The sequence below is a fragment of the Microcaecilia unicolor genome, chromosome 7 (genome assembly GCF_901765095.1).
Source record: "Microcaecilia unicolor chromosome 7, aMicUni1.1, whole genome shotgun sequence".
Lineage (NCBI taxonomy): Eukaryota > Metazoa > Chordata > Amphibia > Gymnophiona > Siphonopidae > Microcaecilia > Microcaecilia unicolor.
The window spans coordinates 294,801,741-294,814,936 of NC_044037.1; positions in this window are offsets into that span (position 1 = coordinate 294,801,741).

The window sequence follows — 13,196 nt, forward strand, 5'->3', positions numbered from 1 at the left end:
CCAAACAGAGAGAAATACTGAGAAGAAAACTTGAATTTTTTGATAATCAGGGGAGGAAAAATAACTTACGTTTTACAAATTTTCCTAAAGCACCCCTGACTTTACCTATAGATATGGTTCGTAAATACTTTCTGGAAATATTAAAAATCCCAACTGAAGTTTTCCCTCCTATTAATAAACTTCAATATCTAACTGGGATTAAGAGACCAACTCAACAGGCTGCTCAGAATCCGCTTGAAAACCTGACGGACTTTCTGGAGAATTCATTAGACACTGTTACAGAAAGAACAACCCTTTTGGTTTCATTTGCGATGGAACTTGATAGAAATAATGTTTTCAAACTGTATTTTAGACATTTAAATGAAAACTTTCTTGGGGAACAAGTTCGTATTTACCCGGATTTAAATAAAGAGACTCAATTGCGGAGACGAGAATTTATGAGGCTTAGGCCTAGAGTAGTGGCTTTAGGTGCTTTATTTGTGTTAAAATTTCCATGTCGCTGCATTGTATCTCTTGATTCAGTAACTTACTGTATATGTTTCTTGATCCCCTCAAAATGAAACTTTTCATTAGCTCTAGAGAGAATAGTGGAACTCAAACCTGAATGTTCAATAGGTTTATCGCTGATATCAGGCTGTGAGTATATTGCGTGCTACTGCTCTTAGGACATTATTTGTTATGTATATTCCTTAAAAATTTTTCCTTGTATCTTGCCTCGACTTTATATTGTGGTCTAAAAGAATATGATTTATTTCCTTAAATTGTGAATTCACTTATGATATTTGCTTTTTTCTGACATTTTAGTTGTAACGACTGAATGTAAAATAAAAGTTAATACAAATAAAAAAAATAAAAAAGTGACTTGCCCAGAGTCACAAGGAGCTGCAGTGGGAATGGAACTCAGTTCCCCAGGATCAAAGTCCACTGCACTAACCACTAGGCTACTCCTCCAGCTCCACGTTGTTGTTCTTTATTGTTCATAGCATTTTTATGTAATTTCACTTATATAATTTAATTTTCACTTTTATTTCATTTCACTTATATATTTTCAAACATGTCAGCTTGTGCAGCATACAGATATACACAGAGGAAGTATAATAACGGAATACTTTTTCATAGGTAGAGTAGTAATTTGTTTTATAAATCGTAATCAGTGTGTCATTTGGAGGGGCTGGTTATAGGGACACCCATCTCGTGTCATATTCGTGCAGAGATGTTTTTTTTCTTCCTGGAAAAGAGCCATTAAAACAGACATCATGTTATGAGAATCAGGTGCTCAACATTCAGAGTTTCTATTTATTTAGTTACTTACGGGGTTGTTTACTAAAGCTTAATTCGAGATAAGCTTTAGTAAACAAACATATTACTTACTTAGAGGCTCTTTTACTAAGGCACACTGGCGTTTTTAGCTCATGCTAAAAATAGACACTCGCTAAACGCTAAAGACACCCGTAGGAATACATTGGCATCTCTAGCGTTTAGCGCACACCTATTTTTAGCATGTGCTAAAAATGCCAGCGCACCTTTGTAAAAGACCCCCTTACTTATGACATTTACTGTATATTCCACATTAAACATTAATTAGATTGAAAGCTTGGAGCATTTAAAATCTATTTTTTTTTCCTGTGCTTTGATCAAAAGAAGAAGATGGCACTGGGAATTTGCTCCTTATATTTTGTGGATTGTAGTAGTATATTATAAAAATGCACTTGATATTTTTATTACTACTATTTAAAATACAGATATTGAATAATAAGGGCAGAGCTTCCTTCATGCAGAAGTCCAGAGTCAGTCTAAGGGGTATGTTTACTAAGGTGCATTAGCGTTTTTAACGCGCCTTTAAAGTTAAGGCACGTTAAACACTAATGCACCTATACATTTCTATGGGCATGGTAGCATTTAACGCACGTAAACCATTAGCGCATGTTAAAACCACTACCGCGCTTATAGCGCACCTTAGTAAGCATAGGCGTAAATGTTCCAACATTGTCCAGTTCAGCACACTATTAGCAGCCAAGTTCATACAAACTTAATTATGTTCAATTAAAAATATATCTGTTGGCTCAAACTGCTTGATATGTGAATATTCCATCACTGTTTAATTATTGCTACCAACTATTACATATTAAGGGCATTTGCTTTATACTTTGTTTTCATTCCTTTATCCAGACCTTACATGCACATGGTATTGCTTTTTAAACCCAAAGGTGAATCCTAAGGGGGGTTGAACAATTAGGCATAAACTGTGTTGTTTTGGACTGCTTTGGTTCCTGCTGATCTGTACAGCTGCTGTCTGGAATTTTGGAAATCAGAAAATACAAATTAAATCTTGGACGTACTCTGTAGAAGTTGTTGTTTACGTTTGCAACGTGTGTATGCATGTAATAATATTTGAATAATTATTAAGAATAAAATTGCAGAGCATATACAAAAACATGGACTGATGAGACAAAGTCAGCACGGATTTAGTGAAGGGAAGTCTTGCCTCACCAATCTAATGCATTTTTTTGAGGGGGTAAGCAAACATGTGGACAATGGGGAGCCGGTTGATATTGTATATCTGGATTTTCAGAAGGCGTTTGACAAAGTGCCGCACGAAAGACTCCTGAAGAAATTGCAGAGTCATGGAATCGGAGGTAGGGTATTATTATGGATTAAGAACTGGTTGAAAGATAGGAAGCAGAGAGTAGGATTGCGTGGCCAGTATTCTCAGTGGAGGAGGGTAGTTAGTGGGGTCCCGCAGGGGTCTGTGCTGGGTCCGTTGCTTTTTAATGTATTTATAAATGACCTAGAGATGGGAATAACTAGTGAGGTAATTAAATTCGCCGATGACACAAAATTATTCAGGGTCGTCAAGTCGCAGGAGGAATGTGAACGATTACAGGAGGACCTTGCGAGACTGGGAGAATGGGCGTGCAAGTGGCAGATGAAGTTCAATGTTGACAAGTGCAAAGTGATGCATGTGGGTAAGAGGAACCCGAATTATAGCTACGTCTTGCAAGGTTCCGCGTTAGGAGTTACGGATCAAGAAAGGGATCTGGGTGTCGTCGTCGATGATACGCTGAAACCTTCTGCTCAGTGTGCTGCTGCGGCTAGGAAAGCGAATAGAATGTTGGGTGTTATTAGGAAGGGTATGGAGTCCAGGTGTGCGGATGTTATAATGCCGTTGTATCGCTCCATGGTGCGACCGCACCTGGAGTATTGTGTTCAGTACTGGTCTCCGTATCTCAAAAAAGATATAGTAGAATTGGAAAAGGTACAGCGAAGGGCGACGAAAATGATAGTGGGGATGGGACGACTTTCCTATGAAGAGAGGCTGAGAAGACTAGGGCTTTTCAGCTTGGAGAAGAGACGGCTGAGGGGAGATATGATAGAAGTGTATAAAATAATGAGTGGAATGGATCGGGTGGATGTGAAGCGACTGTTCACGCTATCCAAAAATACTAGGACTAGAGGGCATGAGTTGAAGCTACAGTGTGGTAAATTTAAAACGAATCGGAGAAAATTTTTCTTCACCCAACGTGTAATTAGACTCTGGAATTTGTTGCCGGAGAACGTGGTACGGGCGGTTAGCTTGACGGAGTTTAAAAAGGGGTTAGATAGATTCCTAAAGGACAAGTCCATAGACCGCTATTAAATGGACTTGGAAAAATTCCGCATTTTTAGGTATAACTTGTCTGGAATGTTTTTACGTTTGGGGAGCGTGCCAGGTGCCCTTGACCTGGATTGGCCACTGTCGGTGACAGGATGCTGGGCTAGATGGACCTTTGGTCTTTCCCAGTATGGCACTACTTATGTACTTATGTACTTATCTATACTTATGGCTATGATTTCTGAACATGTGGCATCATTAAAGAATAGACTTTTAAATGCCCAGATGGGCATATATGCTAATCTCAACTTTGTTAAATGTTTCAGACATATCCATCTATTTGCTCCCATTATATAAGTGAATTCTATTATTCTACCTCACTGTATTTTCAAATGTAAGTCACATTGAACCCAACTTTGCTTGGGATAATGTGTGATATAAATGTTAAAAAAAAATCCGTTATCCTCCACCTTTTAAGACACTGCAAAAGAATGATGGCAAAAGGAAAACAAGTTTGGTCCAGTGAAGACTAACTCTAAATAATCTGCTCCTTAGCTGGGCCCTAGTATTACCATATTGAAAATACAACCATACCATGCCTCTGTGGTTATGTTTCACTATTAAGTTCAACGATTAACTGGATTTCTTGAAAGGTTTATATTAACTTTGGATGCGTGACTAGGTTCACAAACATACACTTATTTGTTCAAGATCAGAATTCTTCATATACAGCCACAAAACAACTTTTTAGGTGGAAGGTGTTCACAATGAGCGCCTTTTATTATCAACCAGACAGAGATAAGAGTTTTCAGTTTTGGCACAGTATAAGTCATCACAAGAACAAAATATAAGAAAACCAATGGCCTGCATTAGGGGCTTATAGCCCATTTAGTTACGTTTAAATAAAAGAGATCTGCATGAGACAACATATTTTTTGTTATTTTGACTTATAAAACCACTTGCTCCTGAAACATGCTCAAAACAGAATAATCCATTTGTGTATTTAAAAGGTAAACTTCTACAAAACAGATGAAGATGTGTTTCCATGTGCCCCAATGAAAGGAGAGTTTCATTCTATTTTCATTTAATGTTAATATATTCCATCATCTTTATAACACCAGGCTTTCCAAGGCAGATTACAACAACAGTTAAGATGAACCCAAAACAAGCAAAGCAAACAAACCTACCAGCTGCTGTATCCATGTTGTCGTTCTTTAATGTTGGTGTAGCATTTGTATTTGATCTCACTTAGGGGTATGTTTACTAAGGTGCATTAGCATTTTTAACACGCCTTTAAAGTTAAGGCGCGTTAAACACTAACACACCTATATATTTCTCTGGGCGTGTTAGCTTTTAATGTATGTAAACCATTAACATGCATTAAAACCACTAATGCGCCTATAGCGCATCTTAGTAAACATAGGCGTTATATTTTTAAACATGCCGTCTTGTGCAGCATATGGATGTACACAGAGGAAGTATCGGTTTCATCGATTAGAGTAGTAATTAGTTCTAAATTGTAATCATTGTGTCATTTGGAGGAGCTGGTTAAAGGGACTCCCTGTATTCATGCAGAGAGATGTTTTCACCAAAACAGACATGTTATGAGAATCAGGTGCTCAACAATCAGAGTTATTATATAGTCCACACACATAAATGAAATTTCAATAATTGTAAACTGTAAGCCACTTTGAACTGAAACTTGCTTTTGGATAATAGTGGGATACAGGAATTAATAAAATAAATAAATAAATAAATAAATAAATTACATACATACATACATAAAGTACAAATAACAAACATAAAGTACAAAGGTTTTTTTTTTTACATTAATAGGTTGAAACCTGGGAGCATTTAATTTCTTTTTTTTCCTGTGCATACATCAAAAGAAAAAGGTGGTATGTGGGAACTTGCTTCTTTTGTTTTGTGGAATGCAGTGGTATATTATAAAAACACACTTGCTTTTTTTATTACTACTATTGCAAAGACAGGTATTGAATAATGAGGGAAGAGCTTCCTTCATGCAGAAATTCTGTCCAGAGTCAGTCTAAATGTGCCAACATTTTTCAGTTCTGTTGTATGTATTTATTTCTTCTTCAAATCTATGTGGTTATAAAAGGCACTTTTTTTATATTTGCCGCCTGGCTGTGTGTTTGTATATAGAAGAGTGTGATTTTATTATGAAGGCAAACAAAACACCATTAAAATATAGTAGCCAGTAGCACACTATTACATAGTACCATAGTACGTGACGGCAGAAAAAGACCTGTATGGTCCATCCAGTCTGCCCAACAAGATAAACTCATATGTGCTACTTTATACGTATACCTGACCTTGATTTGTATCTGCCATTTTCAGGGCACAGACCATAGAAGTCTGCCCAGCACTAGCCCCACCTCCCAACCACTAACCCCGCTTCCTAACCACCGGTGCTGCCAACCAATCTCTGCTAAGCTTCTGATGATCCATTTCTTCTGAACAGGATTCCTGTATGTTTATCCTACATTTTTTTTTAATTCCGTTACTGATTTCATCTCCACTACCTCCCTCGGGAGGGCATTGCAAGTATCCACTAGTCTCTCTGTGAAAAAATTCTTGCTGACATTTTTCTTGAGTCTGCCGCCCTTTAACCTCATTTCATGTCCTCTAGTTCTACCGCCTTCCCCTCTCCAGAAAAGTTTCGTTTGCGGATTACCTTTCAAATATTTGAATGTCATGTATACCCTGTTTCTCCTTTCCTCCAGGGTATACATGTTCAGGTCAGCAAGTCTCTCTTCATACGTCTTGTAACACAAATCCCATACCATTTTTGTAGCTTTTCTTTGCACCGCTTCAATTCTTTTTACATCTTTAGCAAGATATGGCCTCCAAAACTGAACACAATACTCCACGTGGGGCCTCACCAACTACTTGTACAGGGGCATCAACACCTCCTTTCTTCTACTGGTCACACCTCTCTCTATACAGCCTAGCAACCTTCTGGCTACGGCCACCGCCTTGTCACACTGTTTCATCGCCTTCAGATCCTCAGATACTATCACCCCAAGATCCCTCTCCCTGCCTGTACATATCAGATTCTCACCGCCTAACACATACGTCTCCCATGGATTTCTACTCCCTAAGTAGCATTTCTTCGCATTGAATTTTAATTGCCAAACATTAGACCATTCTTCTAGCTTCTGCAGATCCTTTTTCATGTTTTACACTCCCTCCCGGATGTCCACTCTGTTACAAATCTTGGTATCATCCGCAAAAAGCCAAACTTTACCTTCTAACCCTTCGGCAATGTCACTCATAAATATATTGAACAGAATCGGCCCCAGCACCGATCCCTGAGGCACTCCACTACTCACCTTTCCCTCATCCGAGTGAATTCTATTAACCACCACCCTCTGGCGTCTGTCCGTCAATCAGTTCCTAATTGAGTTCACCATGTCGGGTCCTATCTTCAGCCTGTCCAGTTTATTCAAGAGCCTCCTATGGGGAACCGTGTCGAAAGCTTTGCTGAAGTCTACGTAGATTACATCTATAGCACGTCCTTGATTCAATTCTCTGGTGACCCAGTCAAAGAATTCAATGAGGTTCGTTTGGCACGATTTCTCTTTGGTAAAACCATGTTGTCTCGGATCTTGCAATTTATTGGCTTCCATGAAATTCACTATCCTTTCCTTCAACATCGCTTCCATTACTTTTCCAATATCCGAAGTGAGGCTTACCGGCCTGTAGTTTCCAGCTCCTTCACTATCACCACTTTTGTGAAGAGGGACCACATCCGCTCTTCTCCAATCCCTCGGAACCTCTCCCGTCTCCAAGGATTTAATAAACACATTTTTAAGAGGACCCGCCAGAACCTCTCTGAGCTCCCTCAATATCCTGGGGTGGATCCCATCCGGTCCCATGGCTTTGTCCACCTTTAGATTTTCAAGTTTTCATATACACTCTCTTCTATGAACGGTGCTACCATATCCACTTCATTCTCAAATGTACTTTTGCCAGTCAATCGTGGTCCTTCTCCAAGATTTTCTTCAGTGAAAACTTAACAAAAGTATTCATTTAGCAAATTTGCTTTTTCTTCATCATTGTCCACATAGCGGTTCGCAGCATCTTTCAGTCTCACAATTCCATTTTTGTCTTCCTCCTTTCACTAATATACCTGAAAATATTTTTGTCGCCCTCCTTACATTTCTAGCCATTTGTTCTTCCGCTTGCGCTTTTGCCAGACGTATCTATCTCTCTCTTGCATTCTTTCAGTTTAATCCGGTATTCCTCTCCGTGTTCCTCTTCTTGAGTTTTTCTGTATTTCATGAACGCCAAATCTTTAGCCTTTATTTTCTCAGCCACTTGCTTGGAGAACCATATCGGTTTCCTTTTTCTCTTGTTTTTATTTACTCTCCTTAAATAAAGGTTTGTGGCCATATTTATAACTTCTTTCAGCCTGGACCACTGTCCTTCCACTTCTCGTATGTCCTCCCAGCCTATCAGCAACTTCCTCAGGTATTCCTCATTTTACTAAAGTCAGCATGCTTGAAATCTACGACTTTGAGTTTTGAATGGCTGCCCTCCACTTCAGCTGTTATATCAAACCAAACTGTTTGATGGTCACTGCTGCCCAGGTGGGCACCCACTTGGACATTTGACACACCATGTGTGAGCACCAGATCCAGCGTCGCTCCCTCCCTCATGGGTTCCGTCACCATTTGAGCAGAGCACTTTGAAAAGCATCCACGATCTCTCTACTTCTTTCCAAATCCGCAGATGGAACTTTCCAATCTACATCTGGCAGATTTAAATCACCCAGCAACAGCACCTCTCTTTTCTTTCCCAACTTTTCGATATCTGTAATCAGATCTTTATCTAGTTCCTCCGATTGTGTCAGAGGTCTGTAGATAACACCCATGTGGACAGAGAAATTAGATGCCAATTTCATACAAAGTTCAGAGTCAGTCTGAATGTGCCAACATTGTCCAGTTCAGCACACTATTAAACGCCAAGTCCATACAAAGTTAATTATGTTCAGTGGAAAAGAAATCTGTTGGCTGCCTGTTATGTGAATATTCCATCACTGTTTCATTATTGCTTTCAAGTATTACATATTATGGGCATTTGCTTTAAACTTTGATTGTTTTAATTAATTTATCTAGACCTTACAAGCACATGATATTGCTTGTTAAACCCAAAGGTGAAACCTAAGAGTGGTTAAACAATCAAACATATAAACGGCAAGTGACCGACTCACCTGCAAATGCGCAGAAGAGTCGGAACGCTGAGAGTGTGGAAGTCCGAGCCCCGCCTCCACCAGCAGTACAGCCCAATAGGGAGGAGGGCTTGGACATGGGCGTGGAAATCGGAGGAGGAGGGAGCAGGGAGGGAAGGAGGGGGCGGAACTAAGGGAAACAGACACTGGGGGGAGGGCAGGGGAGAGAGCAGGGTTGGTCTGGGGGGGGGGAGGCCATAGGAAAATAAAAAACTAGCCCGTTGTTACAGGCTTAACGGCTAGTTTAGAATAAACTGTGTTGTGCTTTAGAAGTTGTTGTTTACTTTTGCATTGTATGTATGGATGATTGTCCTGGTGTGTGCATGTGATAATGTTTGAATAATTGTGTATCATTAAAGGACAGACTTTTATGTTTCAAAGTTTTTATTGATGATTCCACAGATTAACACAATCATTTGATTAAGTACATAACAGTTTTAACTTTGTCAGTCATATGTACACTAATCCGCGGTCGTTATCATCAAGTTTTATTGTTACAATTTCTTTCCCAATTCCCCCCTTCCCCCCCTTAGTACTGTCTTTAACATATTCCTTGTACCAAAATAGAACAATAAACAACAATGAATATTACACGCTATCTGCACTTTCCAAGAATAATATCTTGTATTTGTATTGTGGTAAACCCCTTTAAAGGACAGACTTTTAAATGCCCAGCTGGGTATATATGGTACAGACACATCCATCGACTTGCTCCCATGATGTTACTGAATTCTATTATTCTGTCTCACTGTATTTTCAAATATAAGTCACGTTGAACCAGAGTTTGCTTTAGACAATGTGGGATGTAAATGTCAATTACAAAATTAATTATCTTCCATCTTTTAAGTTTCAACAATTTTTTTTATTGATGACAAAGCCATGAAACCAACCAACAATATACATGTGCAACAGAACAAATCGGCAAACCAAACAACCAACAACACGAAAAGGGATCCAAGCTGTCATCAACTTTTGTGTCAGAAATAATCCCCCCTCCCCAACCCCCCATTCCAAAATGCAAAACAACTAGGGCTAAACATTTAACACTTTAATAATGCAATTAATGCATTAAATGTTTAACACATTAAACTACGCCTACTTCATTCAATCAAATCACTAATATATCCAGCAGCTCTTCATACATTGATACATGCTTTTCTAATGCTTTATTATATCGGATGAAGGATCTTAGATGTTTGCATCTCATACAAAATGAACCAATTAAATCATTGATCGGTTCTAAGAGCTAGACCATTTGACTCTTTTACTTAAAGAAGCTCATTGGCTTCCCATCAATCGTAGAGTTACTTTCAAAATGTTGATTCTTGTTCATAAAGTAAACCACATTGAGCCTGCAAATAGGTGGGAAAATGTGGGATACAAATGCAATAAATAATAAATAATAATAATCCGTTGTATTTTTCTTGTTTGCTTATACCATACACTCCAATTCACACGCTTCACTCCTTTCCTCAAAATCAGCTGGTTATACTGTCTCTTTGGCAGATTGTATTTCATTGTGTGCATGCAACAATCTTCAGTGTTGTAGGCCCAATGCTCTGGAATACCCGTCCTGCTTCGTTACAGTTAGAACCTTCACGTTCTAATTTTAAGGCCCGTCTTAAAACATATCTGTTTTATGATGCTTTAAATTTATCACAATCTCAAGCCTGATTTGCCATAATTTTGAGGCACTGCTATTACAGAGCCAGGTTGGGATCTATGTGACCCGGCACGTTACCATTTTTATTTTCTTCTTTGGAATTGTTAACTTTTTTTCAGACTTTTCTGGTAGTGTTTAGATGTTTTGATGTACGCTGTTTAGAAGGTCTTTCCTTCAGGAGGGGTATTAAATGAAAATAAACTTAGAACACTGGAGCTAAAATTATTTTTGGACAAAAGAGCTCAGATCATGGTGCACCCAATGTGATAAAACTTCACTGGTTGCTCATTAAGGGCCACATTATTTTTTTTATTTTCATGTTGGGTTTATAAGATGTTTATAGGCATATGCTCAGAATATCTATTTTATTTGTTTTCCTTCTCATTGTCCCCTTCTTCACGAGCCAGAGACTCTTGTCTTATTTGTTTTTAATGTTTGTTAGAGTTAAATACAAAAAAATGGAATGAATTTCATTTCCTTATTGTCACGAAATGCCTAGCCACCTGCCTGGGGTTACCCCGCAGCCACTTAGAGGGTCTATCCCTAGCACAGCTCAGATCTGCCTGCACTTGCTGCTTGTGATCTACACTAGCACCCTCCTCCCACCGACTGGGTCACAACCGCCTCTGGGTGAGTCTCCTGCTCTCAAATTATCCTCAGTGATTTCTAGGTTACTGGGGCCACACTCTCAGTGGTCCCACAGTTCCTAGAAAGCACTCCCAGACCCAACATACAAACCACCAGGATTCTTTATCAGTCGAGACAAAGAGGCAATAAACTAAATAATGTTTATTGTCATGCAAATAGCAAACAATAACAGGTAACTGAAATATGGATTAATTATAACACTCAATAGACATTTGTATACTGTCTAAACAGTACCTGGGGATATCAGGACATAGATCTTTTCAGAGTGCTTAGCAAAGCTCTCTCTTCTCCTGGGCTAAGACTGAATCAATAGCCAGCAACTGCTGCTGGGTAATTTAAAACTGCAGGTCAATCAGAGCCCAGAACAGTCAAGTTTTAAATAAAAAACGGTTACATCACTATACAGGCACTTCGTATTATCTGTGTGCTAACTAAAAGAAAGCGAAGTCAATCCTCTGTAATAGCTTTAAGCATAAACATATACCATCTGCTGGCCAAACTAGAGAAATACTCTTCAGAATTAATTTAGGCAGGAAAATTTATCCAATAGAATTTACAGGCTTAAAACACACTGGGGCCCTTTTACTAAGCCGTGTGTCTATGCGCGCCCAATGCATGCCAAAATGGAGTTACCACCTGACTACCGCATAGCTCTTGCGGTAATTTCATTTTTGTGTGTGTACAATATGCGCAGCCAAAAAATAATGTTTATTTTCGGATGTGCGTAGGTCATTACTGCCAGGTTACCACGTGAGACTTGGTAGATCAATGGCTGGCGGTAATGTCGCAGACCCAAAATGGATGTGCGGCAATTTTGATTTTGCCGCATGTCCATTTTTAGCAAACATAAAAGGCCTTTTTTACAGGCACGCTGAAAAATGGATCGGTGCGCGCCCAAAACCCGCGCCTACACTACCGCAAGCCATTTTTCAGGGCACCTTAGTAAAAGGACCCCCACTGTTTCTTCACACTTATCAAGCAGTCTCATCTTGGTGTTGTCTGCCTGCTAAACAGAATGATTTCTCCTTACATACTATTTTGTAAACAATTTGTTTAAAAAATTGTCTTGATTAGGTTTGTATCGCATGTAGAATTTTCTTGAATTTGATGTTATCTGCTTTCAACCTGTATGTGAGTTAGCAGACTATAAGCATCATTAACATCAAGTTTCATTGAAAATTTTCTATCTCACCCAACAGAACTATCTGGGCGACATACAATCTAAAAAAAGAAAGAGTGGGAAACGACTAACAAACATAAACCATACAAAAGGAATAAGGTGGAACTACAATGCAATAATAGTAAAGTAGATTGTTTACTCTTTCAGGAAGCACTAGGCTCGGTGACACTCATGTGGTAATACTTTAAAAACAAGTAGGAAGAGATATTTTTTCATGTAGCCAATAGTTAAGCTTTAGAAGTCATTACGCGCTACCACTTTATTTCTCATGCTGGAATTTGAACTTTCTATAGTTGATTATTTAACTTACTAGTAAAAAAAGGCTCGTTTCTGACACAAATGAAACGGGCGCCAGCAAGGTTTTCCTCGGAGTGTGTATGTTTAAGAGAGTGTATGTGAGAGTGACTGTGAGAGAGAGAGATAGTGAATGTGCGAGTGTGTGACAGAGAGAGAGAGTGAGTTTGGGTGCGAGTGTGTCTGTGAGAGAGAGAGTGTGTGTGTGAGAATGAGAGTGTGTGCAAGTGCATATGTGAGACACAGTGAGTGTGAGAGAGAGAGAGTGTGTTTCACACAGATACAGTGTGTGTGAGTCAGACTCTCTGTGAGACCGAGTGTATGAGACCGAGAGTGTGTGAGTGACTGTGTGACACATAGAGAGTGAATGTGATACAGTGTGAGACATAGTGTGAGAGACAGTGTGTGAGAGTGAGAGAGAGAAAGACACTGAGTGTGTGAGAGATAGAGTGTGTATGACAGATACCTCCCCCCCCCCCTCTGGTGTCCGGCCCTCCCTCCCTCTCTCTCTCCCTCCCTCTCTCTCTGGTGTCAGGCCCTCCCTCTCTGGTGTCAGGCCCCCCCT